At 34.9% G+C, this 13317-nt stretch overlaps 2 long non-coding RNA genes across 2 annotated transcripts; one reads left to right on the top strand and one right to left on the bottom strand.

Moving 5' to 3' along the window:
- The first annotated feature begins 280 nt into the window (after positions 1-280).
- LOC141481422 (uncharacterized) lies at positions 281-9789 on the top strand. Its single transcript, XR_012464962.1, has 2 exons — positions 281-7159; positions 7335-9789. It is a non-coding gene; the product is annotated as an uncharacterized lncRNA (long non-coding RNA).
- Positions 9164-12350, bottom strand: LOC141481421 (uncharacterized). The gene is made up of 2 exons (XR_012464961.1): positions 11923-12350; positions 9164-9813 (listed from the first exon to the last, which is right to left on the bottom strand). It is a non-coding gene; the product is annotated as an uncharacterized lncRNA (long non-coding RNA).
- Between the last annotated feature and the right edge of the window lie 967 nt (positions 12351-13317).

Raw genomic sequence — 13317 nt, 5'->3', positions numbered from 1 at the left:
AGCTGGAAACCATTCCAAGGAGCTCCTGAGAAAACCCATTGCAGCTTATACAAGAGGAAAACTCCAACTATCAGGTAACTTTGATGCTATCGTATCGAAATTAATTAGAATTAAAATTACAGTCCACTGATAATGCCATTTATGTACTTTCGCTATATAATTTGTATTTTTAATGTACAAAATGTAACCAGTTTTTTGGGTGTTCCCATTAAAAACGAAATTTTGAACATTTTATATACTTTCATCAAGGACAAAACACAAGTACTACAGGAACATTTTCAAGAGCCTTTGTGGAAGTAGCGATTTACGTTGGATTTGAATCGTTGGAAATTACATTCATTTGGGAAAACGTTCTCAGGAAGTTTATTCCACATAAACGCAGTTCTCCAAATGAAAGTTCTTAAACTGTGAAGTACGAGGTGTACCGAGTTGAATAGCTGCGAATAGCAACAGGCTGAATCGAACAGTTTCCTTTTTTGTAATTTAGGACTAATCTGTTATGTGGCATATGTCATGACCGTTAATATAATAGTTGCCTATACAAGCAATACGAGTATGTCTTCCTTGTCGTTTATTAGATCAATTGATATTTTTGTTAGTTATTTCCATCTACATGCACCAGCTTACCCTATAATTGTTGGTACCTGAAAATAAAGCAAATTAAGTAGATACTTTTATATTCTACAATCTGCTTCATTATTTGCTTCCCTTATGAATTTGGTCTATAACCAACATACTTCCTTTAAAGAAATGCGATGACGTTCAGAGTAGTGGCTATGTTTACATTTTTCTTCAATAAAATAGTACTCTTCAACATGGGCAAAATGTTCCACGAGGTAGATAATTTGACAGTTTCAGATTTTCATGACAAATAAGTCGAATCACATGCATTTGTTCATATCCATCAATTTCATGAACCAATCATGAAAGTTTTTGTACCTTTGATTTTTCAGGCAATAATTGTAGTGTAGCAGCAGCTGCTGCATTGGAAATTTCGTAAGAGACATTTTCAAACTCACCCTCGTTGCTGCTTTCCAGAGTTCATTCTGATAATTGCGAACAAGAACAATGCAAACTTTGAAAAATCAAAATGTCAACTAATTTAATATCAAATATTTGTCAGTCGTTATTTCGCTGGTATGGTAATAATCAACTGCATTTATCAAAACCATACCTACCAAGATTTTCATATTTGCAATGACAACAACGATGTAATTCTTCCCGGCCTAGTCCAGGAAGTACTCACTTCCCGGACTAGGTCGGAAAAATGCTACTTTTTGAATGAAAAAACGTCCAAAAATTAGATATTTCCTTAACGATTGCCGAAAAAATAACTCCCCTTTCCACATAATTCATTAAAAAAAATATTTTAATGTATCATTGGCTACAGTTTAGTTTATAGTTTTTGCGATCAATTATATTCATTATGATCAATATTTGTGTTCTGTGACCATGTACCATGAATCTGTTCAATTATTTTTTTCGCAAATAGTCATAGATTACATTTTTTTTCGAGTGTACGTAACGACGTAATAGACGTCGCTCTCCGAGCGGGGGTGGATGGAGTGGAGTATTAAGTTTTTCTCGCAAATCAGTTGTGTAACGAAGTTTTTACATCAGGGCACTCAACCCGGGAGGGGGCATGGGGGGTTCTTTGGAGTATTGTTCTCATGTATGTAGCTCCGCCCCTAAGTATACCCTGAAGCTTCTGGATTCCATTCAGAAAACATACGCCTAATTGAAGACGCGAGCATCACTTGCAACATTGATAGTCTGGAACATTGAAGAAAGGTTGGATATTTCTTTCTTCTATAGATTATTTCACGGGAAGTGTTCAAGTGACTTGGCACATTTGATTCAACCAAGAGCGGTACATATCAGAAATACGCGACGGACTGTCGCTATTCATCGTTTCGAGGTTCAACTCAGTACACCTCGAACTTCACTGCTTAAGAACTCTTTCATATGGAGAATTGGAATGAACTTCCTGAGAACGTTTTTTCAAATGGATTTAATCTCCAGTGATTCAAACCCAACGTGAATCACTACTTTCGCATAGGCACCGCTCTTAGAGCGCCTTGGGGCTTTTTTTGTAGTGCTTGTGTTTAGTTCTTGAAAAAACTGAACCGATTCTCTTTGAAGGTATTTTTTAGATTATTGAGTTCCTCAGAAACACCCTCAGGGTCAGATGCATCAGTATTACTGTCCAAAAGTTTACGTTTATGGCTCATCCGACCCTTTGAGTGTGTCGTAAATCTATATATGGGATATCGTCGGATTACTGGACTTGTTGCATAGCATTTACCCATAGCTACAGAACAGAACAGAACGAAAAATAAAATCAAGATGCACAAAAATCCAAAATAAAATTGAAAAACAACTGGAATGAGAGGCATTCAGCGAAATAGAGGGTAGTGATACATCTCAAGAAACCTACTGATCGTCAAAGTTCTTTCTATTTTTTTTCCATATAGCATTCGATAGGATACTTCAGTGGAACCTTAATGAATACTACACTCAATTAGACATGCTGAACTTGTTTTTTTCCGAATACTTCCCATCAGTATTATGTCTACAGGAAACCCACTTCCGTAACCAAAACATACATAAACTCTCAGGTTACACTTGTTTCCATAAAAACAGATACAACACCCATTATGCAAGTGGAGGTATAGCCATCTTTGTAAAAAATACGTTGGAGGCTGAAATTATTCCATTAACTACTGACTCAGCAGCTGTAGCGATCACAATTCTAGGGCCGCAAGAACTGCACGTCTGCAATGTATATATTTCCCCAAATCAGAATCCAAGTGTAGTAGAACTGTCCAACCTCTTCAACCAACTACCTACCCCACGTATAATATTAGGAGATTTCAACTCACACAACCACATATGAGGGTCGATGAAAACAACTCTAATGGGCAAAACAGTAGAAACCGTCATTAATAATCTGAATCTTAATCTTCTAAATGACGGAAGGAATACTAGGTTTAATACCACGAATGGGGTATCTTCATCAATCGACCTATCTCTCTGCGATCCAGAATTATTCATGTCATTGGACTGGGAAATACTTCCCGAACTATATGGAAGCGATCACCATTCCATACTTATATCCAAATAACAATCACAACAATTACTTTCTATACTTCCAAAATGGTCCCTCAAAACAGCAAATTGGATTGAATTCGCAACAATCATTGAAGCAAAAATTTCAACAATAGATGCCGAAGAAATGGTAAACCTTGACATAAATGAAATTATTAGTAGTTTCTCACAAATTATTAGGCAAGCCGCTGAAAAAACTATCAAGAAATCTCACATCTCTAACAAACATACTGCTTTTCCTTGGTGGAATCAGGAATGCCAAGAGGCAGTAAAAAAGTCAAAAAAAGCATTTTACACATTCAGAAAATATAAAACTCCTGAACACCAGATAGAATTCAAACACTTGAGGGCCAAAGCAAGATACATCATGAGAAAAAGTAGAAGGCAATGTTGGAAAGAATTTGTATCAGAAATTAATAGTAATACCTCCGTTGGAAAAGTCTGGAAAACGTAATCAAAAGAATTTCTGGCAAGCCGGACAATAAATATATTACTTACATTAGACATGAAGATAATATATTAACCTCATCACAAAATATAGCCGAAGCGTTTGCTTCAACTTTTCAACTCCGATCTAGCGATGAAAATCCTAAAATCGGTCTTCAGAATATAAAACATAATTTCGAAGGCATGCCAAGTCAACCTGACGAAGACGATAATTATCCAGAGAATTCATTGAACCACCCCATAACAGAAGAACTTTCGAACTGCCTGAAGATGACATTCCTATGATTTTCCTCAAAATCATACCTAAAGGCGCTAAAAAATTACTTGTCAGAATTAATAACGTAATTTGAAGCAAACATATTTTCCCTCGTTTGTGGTCTGAATCAATCATAGTTCGATTTCGAAAAAAACGATCTACACTCGATAATCTAGTAGACCTCGTATCTGAAATCCATGAATCTTTTGCCATGAACCAAGATTGTATTGTAGTTTTTTTTGATATACCTAAAGCTTATGATACAGTAAAGAGACACACAATTATCAACACACTCCGCAAGTGGTCATTTCATGGAAATATCTTGAAATTTATCACAATTTTTTTTAGCATATCGTAATTTCCGAGTCCGTGCGAATGGAGCCCTATCTTCAAACACATTTCAGGAAAACGGAGTTCCTCAGGGTTGTTCACTGAGTGTTACCCTATTCTTGATAGCCATGAACAATATAATTGATAACTGTGAGGCTCCCCTGAAGGCAAGAATCTATGCGGACGATCTGGTTTTAAAGACCGTCCATGATTATCTTCAATATTTTCTAGTCCAGTTACAAAAATGGTCCTCAAGCTCTGGGCTACAAATATCCTTGGAGAAGACTGAAAGTATGCATTTTTCTAAACGTCCCAAAGATAATTTTCCCAAACTACGAATGAACAACAAGGATATTGCCTACGATAACCAGGTCAAATTTTTGGGTATGTTATTCGATCCAAAGCTGAACTGGAAACAACATATCCATCACCTCAAAATGTCATGCCAGAATGGTTTGAGAACCATCGTTTCAAAAACTTGGGGTGCAGACACAAATATGTTTTGACAATCTACAGATCCCTGATCAGATAAAAGTTATACTATGCATCAATAGTATATAATTCAGCGAAGAAATCGGTTCTGAAACAACTGGATACTTTTCACAATAGTGCTATCAGAATTGCCCTTGGGGCATTCTGCACATGTCCAACCGAAAGCTTACAATGTGAATCAGGCGAACCATCTTTAGCAACTCGAAGGCAGTTTTTAACCCTTACCTATGCTGCTTCCATCACAGCAAACCCTGAAAACCCAGTATACCGTAATGTGATTGCCCATAGATTTTTGTAAACATTTGCTAAGAAGAAAAGAGCTGACCTTCCTTTTTACGAGAGACAAAATCAGTATCTACATAATTTGAACCTCCAACAACCAAAAACCTTCTCCGACCCGAATATCCCTAACCCCACTCCATGAACTACTCCAAAAATCTTCATTGATACAAACTTAACCAGTTTAAAAAGAGAGACATCAACTACGAAGTCATCAAATGTAATTTATATGAAATGATTCATACGAAGTACAAGGAGTTTCACACAATCTACACGGACGCATCCAAATCTGAAGACGGCGTAGGAACCGCTTTTACCAGTCTTCAATTTAGTTCATCATTCAAACTCCCCCTAGAAAGCTCAGTGTTCACTGGGGAACTTTACGCCGTATGGAAAGACCATAGAGAAGAACAACTCCATGAAATTCTCGATTGTGTCAGATTCTTTGAGTGCCTCGGAAGCAATCAACCAATTATACTCCAACCATCCCATCATCCGTCATATAACAGAACTGATCAATATACTCTACGGAAAAAAGGTAGTGATAAAATTCATATGGGTCCCTTCTCACGTAGGTATAAAAGGAAATGAAAAGGCTGACAGATTAGCTAAAAAAACCACTATCAGGCCTTTAAATAATACAGAAAAATATGTTGTCCATACAGATATGAAACCGTACTACAGAAAAATCCTCACTGCATTATGGCAAAATCAATGGAATGGGTCTTGCAGTAAACTTTCCAAAGTAAAAACAAGTGTACTTCCATGCATATATCTCCCGACAAAACCCAGGTCGTAATATCTCGTTTGCAAATAGGTCACACTCGCCTCACCCATGGATACCTCATTACCGGTGACACCAGTCCTATGTGTCAAGTGTGCGACTCTCCCGTAACTGTAGACCATATCTTAACAAAGTGTGTGCTATATTCCAACGAAAGACTAACTCATGGCATCCCGCCTTCAATCAAGAAAGCATTAGGACCAGAGTGTAATTTTGAAAATATTGTAAAGTTTTTAGAAAATGTCAACTTGTTCAACTGTATATAATACCACTGCAACTGATGCATTGTTCAGTCGCTAATAAACCTGGAAGTTGATGCGACTTCAAATGAAGTAAATAAAAAAAAATAGTAGTTTCTGCATTGGGAACAATTCGATACTTTGACCGTTACCTCATCGCCGCAATAGTAGACCAAACGTCATAAAAACTTGCAGATTACGGTAGAAAACCGGAAAATAGCTCTAGCACAGTTATCTTTGTGTTTTTATGAGGTAGGACTTTTTGAAAGTCACTATGTGTAGAAGTCACAAATTTATTATCCCAGATCCTAATTCAAGATCAGTATACTTGGAAAGTTTTCCATGACAGTCTCCATGTCGGATCATACAAATCTCTGCAAAACTTTCTTTGACAAAAAATTGAGAAAGAAAATGTAAAAAAGAATTGGAACCTCTGGTATAAAATAAGTTGTAAATGGGATATCTGTTATGTTAGGAATCTCATAAAAACACTTTGTCCACACACCAGAACTAGAGCACAGCTCCCCAGTGCAGTGGAACCGTGGAAACTATTCCTGTTCTGTCTGATTCATAAAAATGCTCCTATTATAATTACTCTGAAACAAGCTAACATATGCTATTTTTTTTATAAAATTTGATATCTCTACTGGGATTAATGTTGAAAAATAGTTCGAAGGTTTGTTGACAAACTTAACTGATGTTTATTCTTATCTGGAAAATATGATTATTATTATAATGCACAGGGTTTCACGTCCTTAAAATGAGCTCAATTGTTTCTAAGAAAGGATGTGTCATTTTGTCAACATTAAATTGAAGGTATACACATCCAAGTATTGAGTGGGAAAATATCTATTTTTTTGGCGTTCTACCTTTTCTATAGCAACAAAAAAAATTGAAGTGAAGTGGAAAGAAGAGAAAAAACAGATAACAATGAAAACCCCTTGCAAAAATTATATTTTTTTCAGATGAGAACGAAGAGTTTATGTAAAACAACTAATTATCTGACAAATATTGAATTATATAAAAGTCGCTTATCCTCAATCATTCATTTGTTGCGGAAAGAAAATAAATAATTTATGAAAGATAATTTGGAGTATCTAGTGCAGGCATTACTCAAAAATCTCTTCAAATATAATCAATTTATCTTTGATATTGGTGTCTGGAGATTCCATATATGCCGCCTTCGCAGGGAGAGTCGTCATCACAACTTTCTGAGCAGCACATGTGAGTATTTGTCATTTCAATCCGGACAATATTATTTTATGACCTGAAGTAACTCATAATGGTGTGAATAAATTATTTAAAGTACCATAGCTATAAGATATTGGAAAACCATATTTATTTAATGTTTAACGGAAAAACTTACTGGTTCTATAAAAATAGCATATATTTTTTTCAGAAAGAAATGATTTGGCTTTCTATACTCATCCATCTTGATACAGAAAATATGGGAATATTCCAAAGAAAGGAAGAAGGCAATCAATTTAAAAAAATAACTATCCCAAAAATTGTTCTTTTCTAAAAATATAGTTCCTTTCAATTCAAGCATATTATTATTTATATTTTTCAGATGACATCAAATATGGTTCATCTGAAGGCACGTTCACAAGGTCCTGATCATTTAAATGAATCTACTTTATTCTTCACTTCAGTGGGCAAAAATATTTCGACTGTTTTTTCGGAAACGTTTTATTTTTTTGTTGAAGAAGTTTTCATACCAGTTATACTGAGATAAGAGCCCAATAGTACTCTATACATGAAATCGTGATTTCAAGCTTCTCTACTAAACTTCATTATAATTTTACTACGCGCAATAATATTTTGTGAGGAGTAGGTATAATTGGATGGCACGGAGTTCTACTTATATTTTAGCTGAGTCTGAACAAAAGGACCCGAGTTTTCCAGTGTCTATTTTGTGACCACCTGTTACAACTTCAAGAAACATTTTCAGGTGACATATACGGCAAGTATATGTTTCCAATAATGCTGCTGAGAGTTTGTAGCCTATAAAAATATTTTACTCATATTATACTCACTGGTGTTTCCAAATCCAGCTTTAGGAACATCAAACAAGGCGCAATTGACTCTTGTAGCTTTATTGTTAACCCTTTTCAGTTCACATTTTTCAATATTGAACCGTTAGCGCTTGTTCAGATTTTTTTAAGGTGTGGGAGATTCTGCTCAATCTTTCAGTATATTGGAAGTATCTGTCCAGCTTTCCTATATATTGCAACTTCGAATGAGTGGCTGAAGTTAACTCTTTAATGACGAAGTGCTTTGTTTTTCCTTCTGGTTGTTGGCTCCCTGACACCAAAAAAATATTTCTTTGGGTGGCTCGGCTGATATTTTATTTGTGGTAAGCAATCAGGTGCATGAAATAGGGCCACCTTGAATTGATAATACATTCTGACAACTTCTTTGACAAATTGCATACATGTTATCCAACATTGCCGCACTGTACTTCTTCAAAGACGACAATGGCCGGAACGTTACTGTGAATGGTGAGCGCTACCGTGTGATGATTGACCACTATTTGGAAGAATTGGACATGCCTGACATGTGGTTTCAACAAGACGGTGCCACATGCCTCACGGCACGCGAAACAATGGCCCAGAGCCGCCTTCGGTGAACAGTTCATCTCACGTTTGGGGCCCGTCTATTGGCCACCTAGATCGTGTGATTTAACGCCTTTGGATTATTTCTTGTGGAGTCATGTTAAGGCTCATGTCTACAGGGATAAACCAGCAACAACTGATACTCTGGAAGCCAATATTGAAGCATTTATACGTGAAATACCGGTCGATATGTTAGAGAGAGTGTGCCAAAATTTGACCTTGCGCATGAGTCATTTAAAGCGGAGCCGCGGACAAAATTTGCAGGAAATCATCTTCAAATATTAAATTATATTGATCGTTCTATCGATTTCAATAAAGATTTCATCAATTTAAAAAAAATTGTGTTGTTTGAAAAATCAAATCCTATATCTCTCTAAAAATCACCCGTTATTTGTTTATAAAATACACAACTTATTATAAATACATTTTTCGCACTACATTTTTTTCAATACTGAAAATATTTCAAAAACAGTCATGTCACTTTCCAATTGGAAATTTTTCAAAATTATATAAAGAATTCTTTGTAGGTACAATGTTTTCCATAACAACGTTTTATTGAATAACAGGAGTTGAAAATATTGATATAGATTATCAATGATAAGAAAACAGGGGATGAAAAAATGAAGAGCTACTTTATTTACATTTTCAATTTTATATTGTCTTCGATTGTTAATAAAAAGTGTAAAATCAAAATTTCAAACGATATGTTTGCTATAAATAATACATAATTCCAAGACCTGAAAACATCGGAATTTTTTTATTTAGGAATCACATGTATATTGTAACTTAATAACAAAGGCACAGTTCAAATTGAAAGGGTTACATTTTTAGGAATGAGTCGAAAAATTGTTATGAATATATTTTGAAGACGGTTTATTTATTCATTTGTCGGGATGATAACCAACATATAATTATTCGAATAAAATAATTATATATCATATTATAATAGTCTATGTATCAGGACGGCTTATTTTAACTGGAACGCACTGTATATGCTAATGTGAGATTATTGAATCTGTGAATATATTTTGAACGATTGGCTGGCTTGCCAGCCCCCAAGATTCAGAACAAAAACAATCGCCAATGAACCAATTTCGCCAATTATGCCAATGCACCATTTTTATGCCAATGCACCATTTTTGAAAGCTCATTATCGACAATAGCAGATCTTATTGGAGCAATAACCTCCATTTGGGTAGCAACGGAAGTTACAGTCTGAGAAATGGCAGAATGCTCTTTTCTGCCTTGATGGGCCTGGAAAACCTGTGGAAATATAATGATACAATTATTACTGTATGTTTTTGAGACTTTTCTAGTATGAATGACACCGCCTCGCGGTGAGGCGGTGTCATTCATTGTTTGAGGCGAATTCAAATTGAAACAGCCCGAAAAATCAACCAAGCAATGATAGTGTTAAAGAACGCACTGTTCGACGTTGGTAGCTTCGACCTGTAGGTCGACCTACAGTAATACAGAAAGAGGATTTGAGGACCTTGGTGGTGATTAACCCATCACAAACGGTGCGTGGGATGTCGGAAGAACTGGGCGACAGCACACATGTAGTTTTTGATGGTGTGAAACGTATTGAAATGGTCGAAGAACTTGAAAAGTGGGTGCTTCATGATTTGAACGATCAAAAGGTATTGTCACTTTTCGAAGTCTGCTTTTTTTTGCTTTTGCGCAACCAAAACGATCTTTTTTTGGATCGGATCGTCACCTGTGGTGAAAAATGTATCTTCTACGACAACAGCAGACATTCAGGGCACTGGCTGTGCACCAGTGATCAACCAAGGCACTTATCGAAGGCGAATACCCACACAAAAAGACTATGGATAATACTGATTGGTCATCAGCGGCTGGTGTTATTCAGTGTAACTTTCTGCAACCGGGCCAAACTACCACAACAGATTCCTATTGTGAGGAAATCTACGAAATGTACCGGAAATTGCGTCAGCAGTAGCCGACACTGGCCCACAGAATATGTCCAATCTTAGTTGATAACGCCTATCCGCACGTTTCACCATCCGAAAATTAAACGAATTGAGCGTCAAAGGTTTGCTTCACCCATCATATTCCCCAGACCACCGCCAACCGACTACCATCTTTTCAACTTTCCGCAGAACCTTCGCCAATCAGGATTAGGCAAAAAAGACGGTCGTCAACTTTATCGAATCCCATGCACACAGTTTTCATGCTAACGGAATAAATTGACTTGTGTCACGTTGGTAAAAGTGCACTGATTGAGATGGCGCTAATTTCGAATAAAATGAATGAGTATTCATATTACAGTTTAAATTAGACTCATAAAAACAGACAAAACTTGTTTTGTTGTAATCCACTACGAAAAAGTTACTGTGACAGCGAAACATGTCATGATATATTTTTCAAAATGAGGTTTGTGAAGATCAAATCGTCAGGGCTAGTTTGTGAAATAACTATGGATCTTCATCAAGTAATGGCTGAATCAATCAGAAACATTAAAATTATCATCAAAGAACCTCACAACTTTTAAGTTTTCCCTTTTTGCCATTCCAGCAAATCCGCTAACGATTCAGATTTGTTTATTTTCTGATTGTGGATTGTGAAATACCCAAATACAGCTAAATACCGTATTGTATATTGAATAATACGTTTCCCCACATGAAAATTCAGTAAAATTATAGTACACCTGCTGTCCTTATTTTATTCTGGTGATCCTATTGCCAAGTTCTGGTTTTGAGAGTCAATTGTACCTTTTCGATACTCATTAATAATGGAAAAACTTTAACTATCAAATCTATCCTACTTTGAAGTTTTGTATTTAGTCTTCGATGATTTTGCTTAAATCACTTGTTATGTAAGATACATAAAAGTATTTTAAAAAAAAGAGCGATATGCTTGATAGATGTATCAAAATCGTTCAGTGTTTTTGACGTTTCCCTACCCTTGTTGATTTATATTTTGTTTTTGCTGTTTTTCCAGAAAAATGGATTAAATTTTTCAAATGATTCTTCCAATTGAGCTCTGTTTGAAGATTCCTCACCAAACGTTTACATAAATGCTGGTACTTTATGACAATAGGAATATGCGAAAAAATTAGGCATAATTAAAAATGGTTTATGGGAAATTTCGAAATCATGATTATCATCATTTTAGCTGATAGGTAGACCAAGAAAATTTGTTTTATTCATTGTCGATGGTGAATTTAATAGAAGGAAAAGCAGAATCGAAAATTTTACCAAATTTATCCAATTGCCTACTTATAACAGGTACACATAAAGAGCACTATATGAACTGAATTATTAACTAACATTTATGAATTTCTGTCTCTAAGCTGAATATTTGAAATTGTCATTGGAAATATTTCGAATGTAACAAAATCAAAAAAATTACCTGTGACAGCTAGAATGTAGAAGAAAAAGACTAAAATGAATATCATCAGTTTCATATTGAAAAAGTTAAAGGACAACATGATTGTTTGAACTGAATTTAATTATAATTTCTATCACATTTATACTGGAATCAACTTCGCAAAAAAGAAAATCTATCTCGTTAACATGTTATTCACTCTTCGAGATAACATACATAATTACCACTTGATGCAAATAATCAATGCATATTTTCTGAGAAGTTCAGTTTCTTATCTTTTCTGGCAGATGTATAGTATCTACTGAACGATGAAAATTGGACGAAAATGTTTTTATTTCGAAAATAAAATAGTGTCAAGAATGACAATAATCCTAATGATAAAATACAATAATAATAATAATTATAATAACTTTATTCGTTCATTTGAAACGCTTCACATAATATAATAATAATAATAATAGTTGAATAAAATAAAGCAAGTGCAAAAGCACTTGCTTCGTATAACAGGAACAATACAATTTCAATAATTTATTAAAACACATATATAATATATACCTAGATATAAAGTTAAACCTATAACATTAATTATAGTAAAAGTATTTTTAAGAGTTCAAGATATAACTATCGTTAGTGGCAATTCCAGTTACACAACGTAAAATACAATGTAAATAAAAGTAAAACTTTTAAATAAATGGAAAGAATAATACATACCTATATACTAGTGAAAGAAAATGTCACAATAATCGGAACACAATAAAATATATAACATAAATAAAACGGTATAGTGTGTAGTTTCCTAATTGAAATGCTAGTGCTTAATCATATATATTGAATTCAAGTATTTTTTCTGTCAACAAAATCGGAAACTACTATCCTAAGTTGAGGAAAATTGAATCGTCCTATTTTTTTTAAACAAGTGAATCATTCGGAAAGTACGAATCTCCTCAGGAATAATATTATAGTTTCGGAGCCAGGTAAGTATAAGAGTGTTGGAAAATTGATTTTTGTGTTTGGGGAATAACATGATCTTTTTTTCTGTGGGTGTTGTGCAAGTGAGTCGGTAGAGCAAAATTTCTGTTCTTATGGTAATGGATGACAATATTATAATAAAAGTGCTGGCGAATATCAAAAACTTTTGCTTCGTTGAACAGAGTTTCAGTAGAATTATAAGGCGGTTTGGAACCTGTTTTGGAGTACTTCAAGAGGGCGATGGTGCGTATGGTAGGTTCCTCCCCAACAAGCAATTCCGTAGGTCAGGTGACTCGCTACAAGTGTATGATACAGAATTTTGAGGTTAGAGTTCGTTAATATCTTTACCAAAAATTTGAAATTAAAAAGTATGCAACGCAACTTATTACAAATTTACTGAACATGAGCATCCCATTTAAGATGTGAATTTATTATTACTTCTGAGTATCT

This window comes from Leptinotarsa decemlineata, unplaced genomic scaffold (genome assembly GCF_025532065.1).
Source record: "Leptinotarsa decemlineata unplaced genomic scaffold, Ldec_3_MD MMD2_tig00000199_RagTag_RagTag, whole genome shotgun sequence".
NCBI classification, from domain to species: Eukaryota; Metazoa; Arthropoda; class Insecta; order Coleoptera; family Chrysomelidae; genus Leptinotarsa; species Leptinotarsa decemlineata.
This window is presented reverse-complemented; position numbering and strand designations above follow the sequence as displayed.